Source organism: Apodemus sylvaticus, chromosome 22 (genome assembly GCF_947179515.1).
Source record: "Apodemus sylvaticus chromosome 22, mApoSyl1.1, whole genome shotgun sequence".
Taxonomy (NCBI): domain Eukaryota; kingdom Metazoa; phylum Chordata; class Mammalia; order Rodentia; family Muridae; genus Apodemus; species Apodemus sylvaticus.
The window spans coordinates 48,393,551-48,404,351 of record NC_067493.1 but is presented as its reverse complement, the minus strand read 5'-3'; positions in this window follow the sequence as shown (position 1 = coordinate 48,404,351).

The window sequence follows — 10,801 nt, the reverse complement described above, 5'->3', positions numbered from 1 at the left end:
GATTTTTTTGTGCGGTTATAATTGATAAAGCAAGTAGGTGCATTACCTGAAAGCTTTGGGGTACAATTTTTTAAAAAGATTTATTTCTGTTATATGTGTGAGTACACTATAGGTGTCTTCAGACACACCAGAAGAGGGCATCAGATCTCATTACAGATGGTTGTGAGCCACCATGTGGTTTCTGGGAATTGAACTCAGGACCTCTAGAAGAGCAGCCATTGCTCTTAACTGCTGAGCCATCTTTCCAACCCCAGGGAAACAATTTTTTTAAAAAAGTATATCTTATTTGGTGGGGCTTATGTGTGTGTGTCCTGCCATGTGTCTTCAAATCAAAGGGCAACGTAAGGGAGTTAGTTCTCTCTTTCTACCGTGTAGGTGTCAGAGATTGAAGTCAGGTCCTTAGGCTTGGTGACAATCTCTGTTACACAGTGGTCCAGGACTCTTAATGGAGAGTCTTAGGGAGGTCAGCAGTGTCTTCGGTCCAATGATGCTACAGACAAAGAGAATTGACTGACTGTGTATGATGCTCTCCCTTGGGCCTTCTGCCCTCTCTCAGATCCTCTGCTCTCCCTCTTTCCCTCCCTTCCTCCCTTCCTCCCAATGGATTCTTAAGAACCATGGAGAGGGGCCATGCTGAGATCTGCAGGGCAGGTGGGAGCTGACAGCTGTTTGGTCACAGAATTCTTTCTCTGGGGACTTCAGTTTTGTTCTCTGGAGACTGCCAACTGATTGGATGATGGCCACCCTTGTTATGGAGGGTCAAATCTCTTGACTCAGCACCTACTCACCCAAATCTTTGCAATACTATCACAGCAGTGTGGAGATGGCTGGTGTTTGGTTAACCATCTGAGCGCCCTTGCCTAGCCAAGTTGACACTGACCGTAGTTGAAACCTAAAACTAGCCATACCAGCCAGCAAGATTCTTCTGATTTCCCACAGAAGGTCGATGGACATTTGTACTGGCTGGTTTCGTGTGTCAACTTGACACAGGCTGGAGTTATCCCAGAGAAAGGAGCTTCAGTTGGGGAAATGCCTCCATGAGATCCAGCTGTGAGGCATTTTCTCAATTAGTGATCAAGTGGGGGGGGCCCTTGTGGGTGGTACCACCTTTGGGCTGGTGCTCTTGGGTCCTATAAGAGAGCAGGCTGAGCAAGCCAGGGGAAGCAAGCCAGTAAGAAACATCCCTCCATGACCTCTGCATCAGCTCCTGCTTCCTGATCTGCTTGAGTTCCAGTCCTGACTTCCTTTAGTGATGAACTGCAACGTGGAAGTGTAAGCTCAATAAACCCTTTCCTCCCCAACTTGCTTCTTGGCCATGATGTTTGTGCAGGAACAGAAACCCTGACTAAGACAACATTTATTTCAACTCCCTTGCTATCTCTTCTGTGTCAAAATGGCGGATGCAGGAAGCACCAGGAATCACAATGCCAAACAAAGATATCGTGGGTAAGAAGGGAGAAAGAGCAACTAGATCGTTAACTGGTCCTTCTCTTCCACAGAGGAAGAGAATCTCTGATCTCATGGCTGAGCACTGTTTCCACCGGCCAGCACTGGGTCACATGACCTCCGGTGCGTGTCCCGGCTGACATAGGTGCTAAGGTGGCCTCTGGGCCCAGGTGGACTTTAGAGGGCTGGGAGGGAGGAGGGATGACAGAGGGAGTGGAGCAGTAAGGATGCTGGTGTATATTCTGGGATGGAAGCCATGGCAGATGGAACATGGTGAAGACAACCCCACGGAGGAGGATGCAGGAAGCTGGAACCAGGAAGCCGGAAGCAGGAAGACCCTGTTAACAGCATGAACTTCTAGATGGCTGGCCCAGGCCACCTGGGACTTTTCCAGGTTGGTTGAGAGACCCAGATACAGTGAAAGTGGCCACCATCATCCGTGTTTGCTCCCCAGCCCCTGCCACCCCTGCCACCCCTGCCGTGCATGTGGTAATCTGCTCTTGTCCCGCAGCCTGTCTGCCTGGGCTGCAGCCAAGCTCTGACACCTGGCCAGCCGCCTGTTGTCAGCTGAAAATTGATTCCGCCTGTGGAGGCCACAGGGCGGGAGGCTGCACAGGGAGATTCCCCACGCGTAGGGGAGAGTAGAGAGAAAGGGAGAGGTGAGGCAGGTGGACACACGGGAGAACGTGGCCAAGTTTGGGGAGGCTGTGGAAGCTTTGGGGTGCGAAGTGTGGGTGTTGAGTGGGCCCTTGGAGGTTAGCATCAGTGGTATGCGTGTGTATGCTTGTGTGGGCATGCAGATGTGCAGATGCACATAAATGGGCATGGACACGGAAGCCAGAGGTCTCCTCAGGTGCTAGTCCTATGACACTGTCCCCGTGACTTGGGTTCAGAATGTCATTTGCACCTAGCACCTTGTCCTAGCTTCTTACCACTGTCTTGTGAGGTCAGCTCACAGGCCAAGCAGACAGAGGACATTCTTATTTATTTATTTATTTATTATATGTAAGTACACAGACACACCAGAAGAGGGCATCAGATCTCATTACAGATGGTTGTGAACCACCATGTGGTTGCTGGGATTTGAACTCAGGACCTTCGGAAGAGCAGTCAGTGCTCCTCACCACTGAGCCATTTCTCCAGCCAGAAGACATTTTTCTTCTAGAACAGATCTCCATCTTGTTCTACTCCTCTCTTGCTGCTGTGACAAGGGCACACCGAGGGGTGACGGTGATGGGGAAACTTAAATAGTATAGCTTCAAATCCCCTCGACTGTGAGCCAGAGGTGCAGCCTTCTTCCTGTGAGTTGCTTCTGCCAGGTACTTGGCCACCACTCAAGAGTGTAATGAATATTCTACTTTCAGTCAAGACATGCGCCTGTGGGCCCTGGGGTGCTGCTGCCCCAGTTAAATAAGGCTTCAGCTCTTAGTTGCTGTGTGACTTTGGACAAGTTGTTTTACTTCTCAGAGCCTGTTTTTCCCATCTGTAGCACACAACGATATTGATGATTTGATCTCTTCAGAGGCACAGGGTGTGAGGGCTATGTCATTTCGTCAATGCTGAATTCTTGGAACATTACCTAGCTGCTGATAACCTTGGTAAATGTTAACCAGTTTTGAGAAAAACACTTCATTATTGAAGAGAGAACATTGTGTCACTTACCACCCTCCAGGTTGCCCCGCTCTCTTCTGGCCCTGAACTCTGGAGTCTGAATGTTCCAGAGTGCTTCAGGCAGTGGCGTTAACAGACAAGGAGACACGGAACAAAAGAATTCTCTTGAGAACAGATCGACCCTGGAGACCACGTGAGATGCGGCTGTCTTTCTGCCTGCTCCAGAACTAAGTGGGTGATCAGGCTCCACCATCACAGCCTCCTGGGGCTCAGCAGTGTGTGTATGGGGGTGGGGGTGGGGGTCAGGGGGAGCTGGAGCTGTCCCGTCTGCCCCAGCCCTGGGGCTCAGCAGTATGTGTATGGGGGCGTCAGGGGGAGCTGGACCTGTACTGTCTGCACCAGCCCCCAAAGGTCTTCATTTGGAAGAGAGCCTTGGAATTGGGCTGTGAGGCCAGTGTGCGGATGATGTGTGTTGAGTGGAGGGGAAATGGTTCCTGAATGGGATGAAAGGCAACTATGTTGCCCTAAACTGAAGTAGGCTTTGGGAAGACAATGCACTGGAGCCCAACATGAGGGGCCTGCAGTGATGGTTCTGGGTGTAGCCTGGAGTCAAAACTTAGTCAGACAGGATGGATGATGGATGAATGGATGCAAAGTAGATGATTTGATGAGAATTTGAGGAGCCTGGGGTTCCCTTCAGGCTGGGGTTCCTCGTCTGGGATTGCTCTAGTTAGTGTTTCTATTGCCATGATAAACACCACGGCCAAAATCGATTTCAGGAAGAAAAAAGGCTTTGTTTTAGCTCACAGTTCTACACAACACACTGTCATGGATGGAAGACCAGGCAGGAACCTGGAGGCAAGAGCTGATGCAGAGGCTGTGGAGGGTGCTGCTTACTGGCTTGCTCCCTGTGGGCTGCTGAACCTGCTTTCTTATGCAACTCATGACAGCCTGGTCAAGTGTGGGGTCACCCACAATGGGCTGGACCCTCCCACATCAATCACACTGATCAGAAAATGCCCCTCAGGCTTAACTACAGGCTAGTCTGATGGAGGTACGTTTTCATTAGTGATTCTAGCTTGTGACAGGTTGACAGAAAAAAAATAGCACAAGGTGAGAAAATAGAAAATAGAGGAGGAAAGGGGGAGGAGGGGAGGCAGAGAGGGCAGGGGTTGAGAGAAGCAAGGGGGAGGGGGTGACAGAATGGCTGGTGATACTGTAGGAGGAAGAGGGAATGGGGAGGGAGGGGTCCTGGGAGGAGGGAGGACTTCCCGTGCCTGTTCTCAGTGATTTCTTCTAGTCCACTTTCTAATCAGTTAACTGTCTCTTCAGCCATGTCTAATCCGCTGTTCCAGGATGGCTGCTTCATTTGTGTCTCTGCATGTCTGCCTCCTTCTTCTGCAAACCCTTCATGTCACTTTCTATGGTTTCTATTTCCTGACATTTCAAGCTATCATTAGTTCTTTAAACATGTGATTCCTAGTTGTGTGTGTTTGTGTGTGTGTGTGTGTGTGTGTGTGTATTATGGGAGTGTAAGTGTGTGTACATGTGTGTGCAGAAACATGTGGAGACCAGAGAGTGGTGTCAAGTCATCAGTCACTCTCCACCTTAGATATGTAAGAAGGAATATGCGTCCTTACATACCCAGAGCGTGGAGGTCGGTGGGTGCCAGCCCATGCTGGCCACTCAGTGCTGTGGATGGCCCAGTGTTTGGGTTACTGACCAGCTACGTCTTGGGGTCTTGGGGTGTCATCTTTCTTTCCTCAGCTTTCTAAATGGTTGTCACAGCTCCAGCTTCGTGTAGATGTTCAAGACCAAGCAAGAGGAACTGGGACGGGGCAGCTAAGGTCATCCCTTCCTTAGGAAAACATATGTTTTCTGACTTTCTCCAGTAGATTTCCCCGCCCCACCCCCCAACACAGCCCCACTGCTCAGTACTGAGATCCAGTGCAGAGCCAGGCCAGCTGCAGAGGAGGCTGGACAGACTGTGATGGACCACGGGCCTGGAGGCTTTGTGGGGGTCACTGGGCCTGGAGGCCTTGATGGCTCAGTTCCATGAACTCGGTCGGTACCCCGGGGCCATCTGTCTATCTCTTCTTTCCTCTATTCCTCTCCTAGACACATCCAGGAGCTGAAGAGTTGCTGGCTCCCTGCCTCTGCCAGGACCAGCTTCTTGGGTGTGAGACCTGGGCAGCCACACAGTGACCCTCGGATCAGAAGCACCATGGCCTCGATGCTCTGGGTGACATCTTGACACTCTAAGGGATTCCACAGAGCATGGGGCCTGGCAGAGGAGGTCCTCAGTGCTCTTTAAGGCATCCTCAGGAAGCAAAAGGCCACAGGATGCAAACCCTTGTCCCCAGAGAGCTGACCGCCATGACGAGACCATCTTCAGATGTCCCTCCTGTCCTAAGGGATGTGAGGAGTGTCTCAAGTGAAGGATATCATTTTAGTGGGGGAGAAAATGAATACTGGATTTAATCTTGTTGAAGCGCTGGTAATTAATTGGAACATAATGTAAAATATGCTAATTGGAACGCAATGTAAAATATGCTAATTGGATCATATTGTAAAATAAGTTAAATGTCATATAAAATTAGCTTATTTTTCAACGAGCCCATCTTCTCACTCCCACTTGCAAGGCCCTTTCCCTTCTGTGGGCTTGGTTTAGTCCCCCCCCTGCATCCCTGTCTGTCTGTCTGTCTGTCTGTCTCTCTCTCTCTCATGTGTTTCATTAGGGTTACTCACTGGAGCATGGGCACCTTACCAGAGTCTGCATCCCTGAAAAAAATCCCTCTCCCTCCGCCCTCGGTCATGAACTACATATAAATCCTCATGAAGGGATGTGGCCTCATGAGCCCCTTCCATGACAGGATGTCAATGGACTCTGAGGTCTTGTGTGGGTGTATCACAGCTGCTGTGAGTTTAAGTATGCATCTGATATACCTGGCCCCGAGGTTAGCTCTCTGCTCCCTGCTGTTTCTAGATCTTAAATTCTTTGTGCTGCTTTGTCTCTGATGTTGCCTGAGCCTTGGAAGGGTTATGCAGATACCCCCATTTCTTCTCCTCATATATATATATATATATAGGTTTTTTTTGGTTTTCTGGATTTGCTTTTTTGAGACAGGGTTTCTCTGTGTAGCCCTGGCTGTCCTAGAACTCACTCTGTAGACCAGGCTGGCCTCGAACTCAGAAATCTGCCTGCCTCTGCCTCCCAGAGTGCTGGGATTACAGGAGTGCACCACCACTGCCCGGCCTCTTTTTAGATATTGCTTTGGCTTTTGGGGGAAGTCCCTTGAAGTTCTATACAAATTTTAGGATACGTTTGTCCACTTCTGCAAGAGACGTCACTGGGATTCAGAGAGGCCCTCCCTCTGTGTGCCGATGGGTCATTTTAGCAAGATGGAGTCTTCTGTCCATGAGCAGCATGGGTCTCTGCGGGGACCCTTCAGCATCTGCAGCTTTCCCGATGCTGTGACGATATACCGGAAAGGAAGCAACTTAAGGGGAAAGGTCTGGCTGGGCGGTGGTGGCGCACGCCCTTTATTCCAGCACTCAGGAGGCAAATGCATGTGGATCTCTGTGTTTGAGGCCAGCCTGGTCTACAGAATGAGTTCCAGGACAGCCAGGGCTACACAGAGAAACCAAAACCAAAAAACCAAAACAACTTCCCCGGTTCAGCTAGAAGAAGGAAGAGGAGGAGGAGGAATAAGGAGGAGGGAGAAGAGGGAGGAGGAAGATAAGCAAGAGCAGGAATAGGAGAAGAAAAAGGAGGAAGAGAGAGAAAGAGGAGGAGGAGGGAGAGAAGGAGGAAGAAGAAGAGAAGACAGGAGAGAGAAGAGAGGAGGAAGAAAAAAGAGAAGGAGGAGGAGGAGTTTATTTCAGCTCACAGTTTGAGGGGAAAGGCCCCGGGGTCAGAGCGCTGTGAGGCCGCTGGTCACGGGCATCCACAGTCAGGAAACAGAGACAGAGAGTCAGGAGTTCAACTCACTTTCCCTCTTTGTGTTCAGTTCTGAACCCCAGTCCATAGGATGACGCCGCCCAAATCTGGGGTGGGGCTTTCCACACCAGCTAACTCAATCTAGAAACTCCCTCACATACAGGGCTGGAAGCTGGTCTCCTAGGTGGCTTTAGAGCTTGTCAAGTTGACAGTCTTGGAAGATAATTCTCTCTCTCTCTCTCTCTCTCTCTCTGTCTGTGTGTGTGTTCACATGGGTGTATGATATATGTGTGTCTGTCTCTCACTGAACATAGAACTCTTCAATGAGGCTAGGTTGGTTGGCCATTGGGCTCCAGTGACCCTCTGGCCTTCCTCATCCCAATGCAGAGGTTACAAGCACACCCTGCTGTGCCAGGCTTTATGTTGGTTCTGACGATTCAAACTCAGACAGGCATTGAGCAAGCCCCCATCTTGGAAGATAACTATCTCCAAATCAAGAATCTTGGACCAGGCACAGTCTATATACATCTGTAGTATACACGAGGATTTAGGAGGTGGGGGCAGAAAGATTAAAGGTTCAGGGTCATCCTTGGCTACTTATAGAGCTTGAGGCTAGCCTGGGCTACAGGAGAACCTTTCTCAAAAATCAGGTCATGAGTCCACATGGTCAAATTTGAGATCCAAGGGAAAGAATTGTTTCTTATACAGAGGAAGGGTGATTTCAGAAAAGCCTGTGTCCTTTAGGCATGCAGAGGCCAAGGAAGAGAATAAAAAAGTGATTCTATGCCCCAACCCTGTCCCCCTCTCCCCTGGTACAGTGTGTGGGCCCTGCGAGTTACCGAAAGGTGCCTTAGTTCTGAGACTGTCACTCAGGATGGTCATCTGCCTCCCACGCCCATTTCAATGGTTCCCCAGGCACTTAAGCAGACTTGAGGGAATCACTGCTTCCTGCTTGGGCAAATTTAATTCTCCCCAAAGACACAAGGTGGCAGAAAGCACCGCAGGGAGGGCCAGAGCGCCTCAGCGGAAGGAAGGAGATGGAGGGGAAGAGAAGGCAGGGGCTGGAGGATAGGGAGGGAGGGATGAGGTACGGGCAAGCCACAGTTCCCTGGGGACAGCGTGCCTGTGTGCCTGTCCTCAGTGGGCCTCAGATGCTGGCCCCAGGTACAACTCAGCCCAGCAAGTGGCTGACAGCTTGTTGAGTAAGACCCAAAGGCCAGGCACTGAGGAAATCTCTCCCCTCTGCATCCCTCTGCACAGCTGCAACGTCCTAAGACAACCCTCTGGATTGTCACCAGGAGCGTTCCATCCAGAATGTCACCCAGAACCTGCAGGAGGGCTCCCCAGCCGGCTCTCTGTCCCAAGGGTGTCCTGCAAGGAGAACCAACAAAAATCTGCTGCGTCATTTGGGGGGTTGCCATGGGGACGGATGAGCGGGTGCTGATGAGATTGACAGGTGGCTGGGTTCAAGTCCCAACCCAGCCACGATCTTGATGGCTGACCTTGACTTCGGCCTCACCTCTCCAGGCCTCAGTTTACCTTTCTGAAAATCAGACGGCTCTTCATTCTTCCCACCGCTCTGGTAGTCTCAGCTTCCCAAATGGGAATGTTAAAGGAGGGCGGGGCAGAGGGGGTGTGGAGGGAGGGGGGAGGGGGGGAAAGGGGGAGGGAGGGCACAAGATGGAGCATTCCAGGGTGGGTGGGGATGTCTCCCAGGCTGCGGCACGGGAGTTCTGCTGTGTGAGGAGCAAGGAATGCTTTTGTTTTGTTTTAATTGGTATGGTTTTGTTTCGATTCTATTTTGATTTTGGGCATAAAGTGGGTTCTGGGATTCCGCTTATGGGATTCCCCTACAATACAAAGAAGAAACTGTCTCCAGAGACTGATATGCTCTCAAATACTCGCTGTTCTGCTCACGTGACCCTCAGGGCCCCCTCTGGGAGGTCCTCAGCTATCCCCTCCCACCCCCCTTGTCCTCTCCCCACCCCCATCCCTAAAATCCACAGTTGTTTCTTTGTTCCAGCTGGAGACTCTGGCTATGGTCCCATCTCTGGGTGCCCACCCTGCTGGTGCACCTCTGTGAGTCCCTGTTTCAAGCAGGCGGAAGGCAGGATGTGGTGGCACACATCTGTCGTCCCAGCACTCCCACAGCAAGCTGGGAGCTGGGCGGTGGAGACAGGACAATAGGCCACAAGCTCCCAAGCCAGCTGGTCTGGAAGTCGCTGCACTGCAGAAACGAGAGAGGCTCTACTTCATCAAGGGGGAAGGGAGAACCTAAAAGTTGTCCTCTGACCACCACACACACACACACACACACACACACAGAGTCTCTCTCTCTCACACACACAGTCTCTCTCTCCCATACACACATCTGAAGTTATATGTGTTTGTGTGCATGCACGTGTATGCATACACACATATACAGTTACACATCCCCATACCTATGCGCACACACACACACACAGTTACACACAGTCACACATGCACATGCAGTTATAACATGCAGCACACATCCACACCTACAGTGACACATGTATGTACACATGCTCAATTGAGTGTGTGTGTGTGTGTGTGTGCGCGCGCATGCGTGCGTGCACACCCACATGTACAAACCCACACCCACAGTCTCTCTCTCTCTCTCTCTCTCTCTCACACACACACACACACACAGTCTCTCTCTCACACACAGTCTCTCACACACACACAGTCTCTCTCACACACACTCTCTCACACACATACTCTCACACACACACACACACACACACACACACACACACACACACACACACAGATCCAAGCTAAGAAAATATGCAAGCCAGGCAAGGAAAGACCAAGACTCTGAGTGTGGTTGGATGTGTGTTTTTAGAATCACTGAGACCTGTATTCTGTGCCCAGTTACCTTGGCAACCAGATGCCCACCCCCCCAGCAAAAAACGGAAGCCGTGGCCAGAGCAAGGCCACTGATGGCTCAGGATGAGTGGAAGCAAGTCAGGTGACCACAAGGCAAGCCTGCGGCTAGAGGGCGTGTCTGGAGTCTGGTACAGGGCCTCTGCTAGGACCCAACCAAGGCTTGTTTTCCGAATCAGGAGCAGAGAGAACATATCACAACAGGCCCATCTATGGGAGTTGCTGGTACCAGCAGAGAATATCAGAGGAGAGAGAGAGAAAAGGCAGGAAAAGGAAAAGGCAAAGAGAGGCCGTGGGGATGGTTCAGTGAAAAAGCTGGAAAAGTGCGAGGACACAAGTTTGATTCCTAGCACCCACCTAAAAAAGTTAACACAGTATCGGAGACTTATAATCCCAGCGGTGGGGAAGGAGAGACAGGAGGATTCCTGGGACCCACCTGCAAAACAGCTCACTCTAATTAGAAAACCATGGGTCACGATGAGAGACCCTGTCTCAAAAAACAAACAACAAAACAAAACAACCCCCCCCCCCAGACTATAGTAGCTGGTAGCACCTGAGGAATGACACCTCTATCCTCCCCAAATTTGGGCATGTTCATACCTGCCCCCCCCAATGTGCGCATACACACACACACACACACACACACACACACACACACACACGAACATGCACACACAGAGAACAGGAGTCAAGCTCTCCTTCCTCCCTACTCTCTGCTCCTCCCTCCCAGGGGGTCTTCAGTGTTCTAGAGAACAGGAGGGAGAAAGCATTCAGATCCTGACCTGTCCATGCACCTGAGCTGAGAGACCTGCTCCAGGGGGAATGCGGTGCTCCTGAGGAATGAATGTGGTGCTCCTGGGGAATGAATGTGCTGCTCCTGGGGAATGTGGTGCTCCT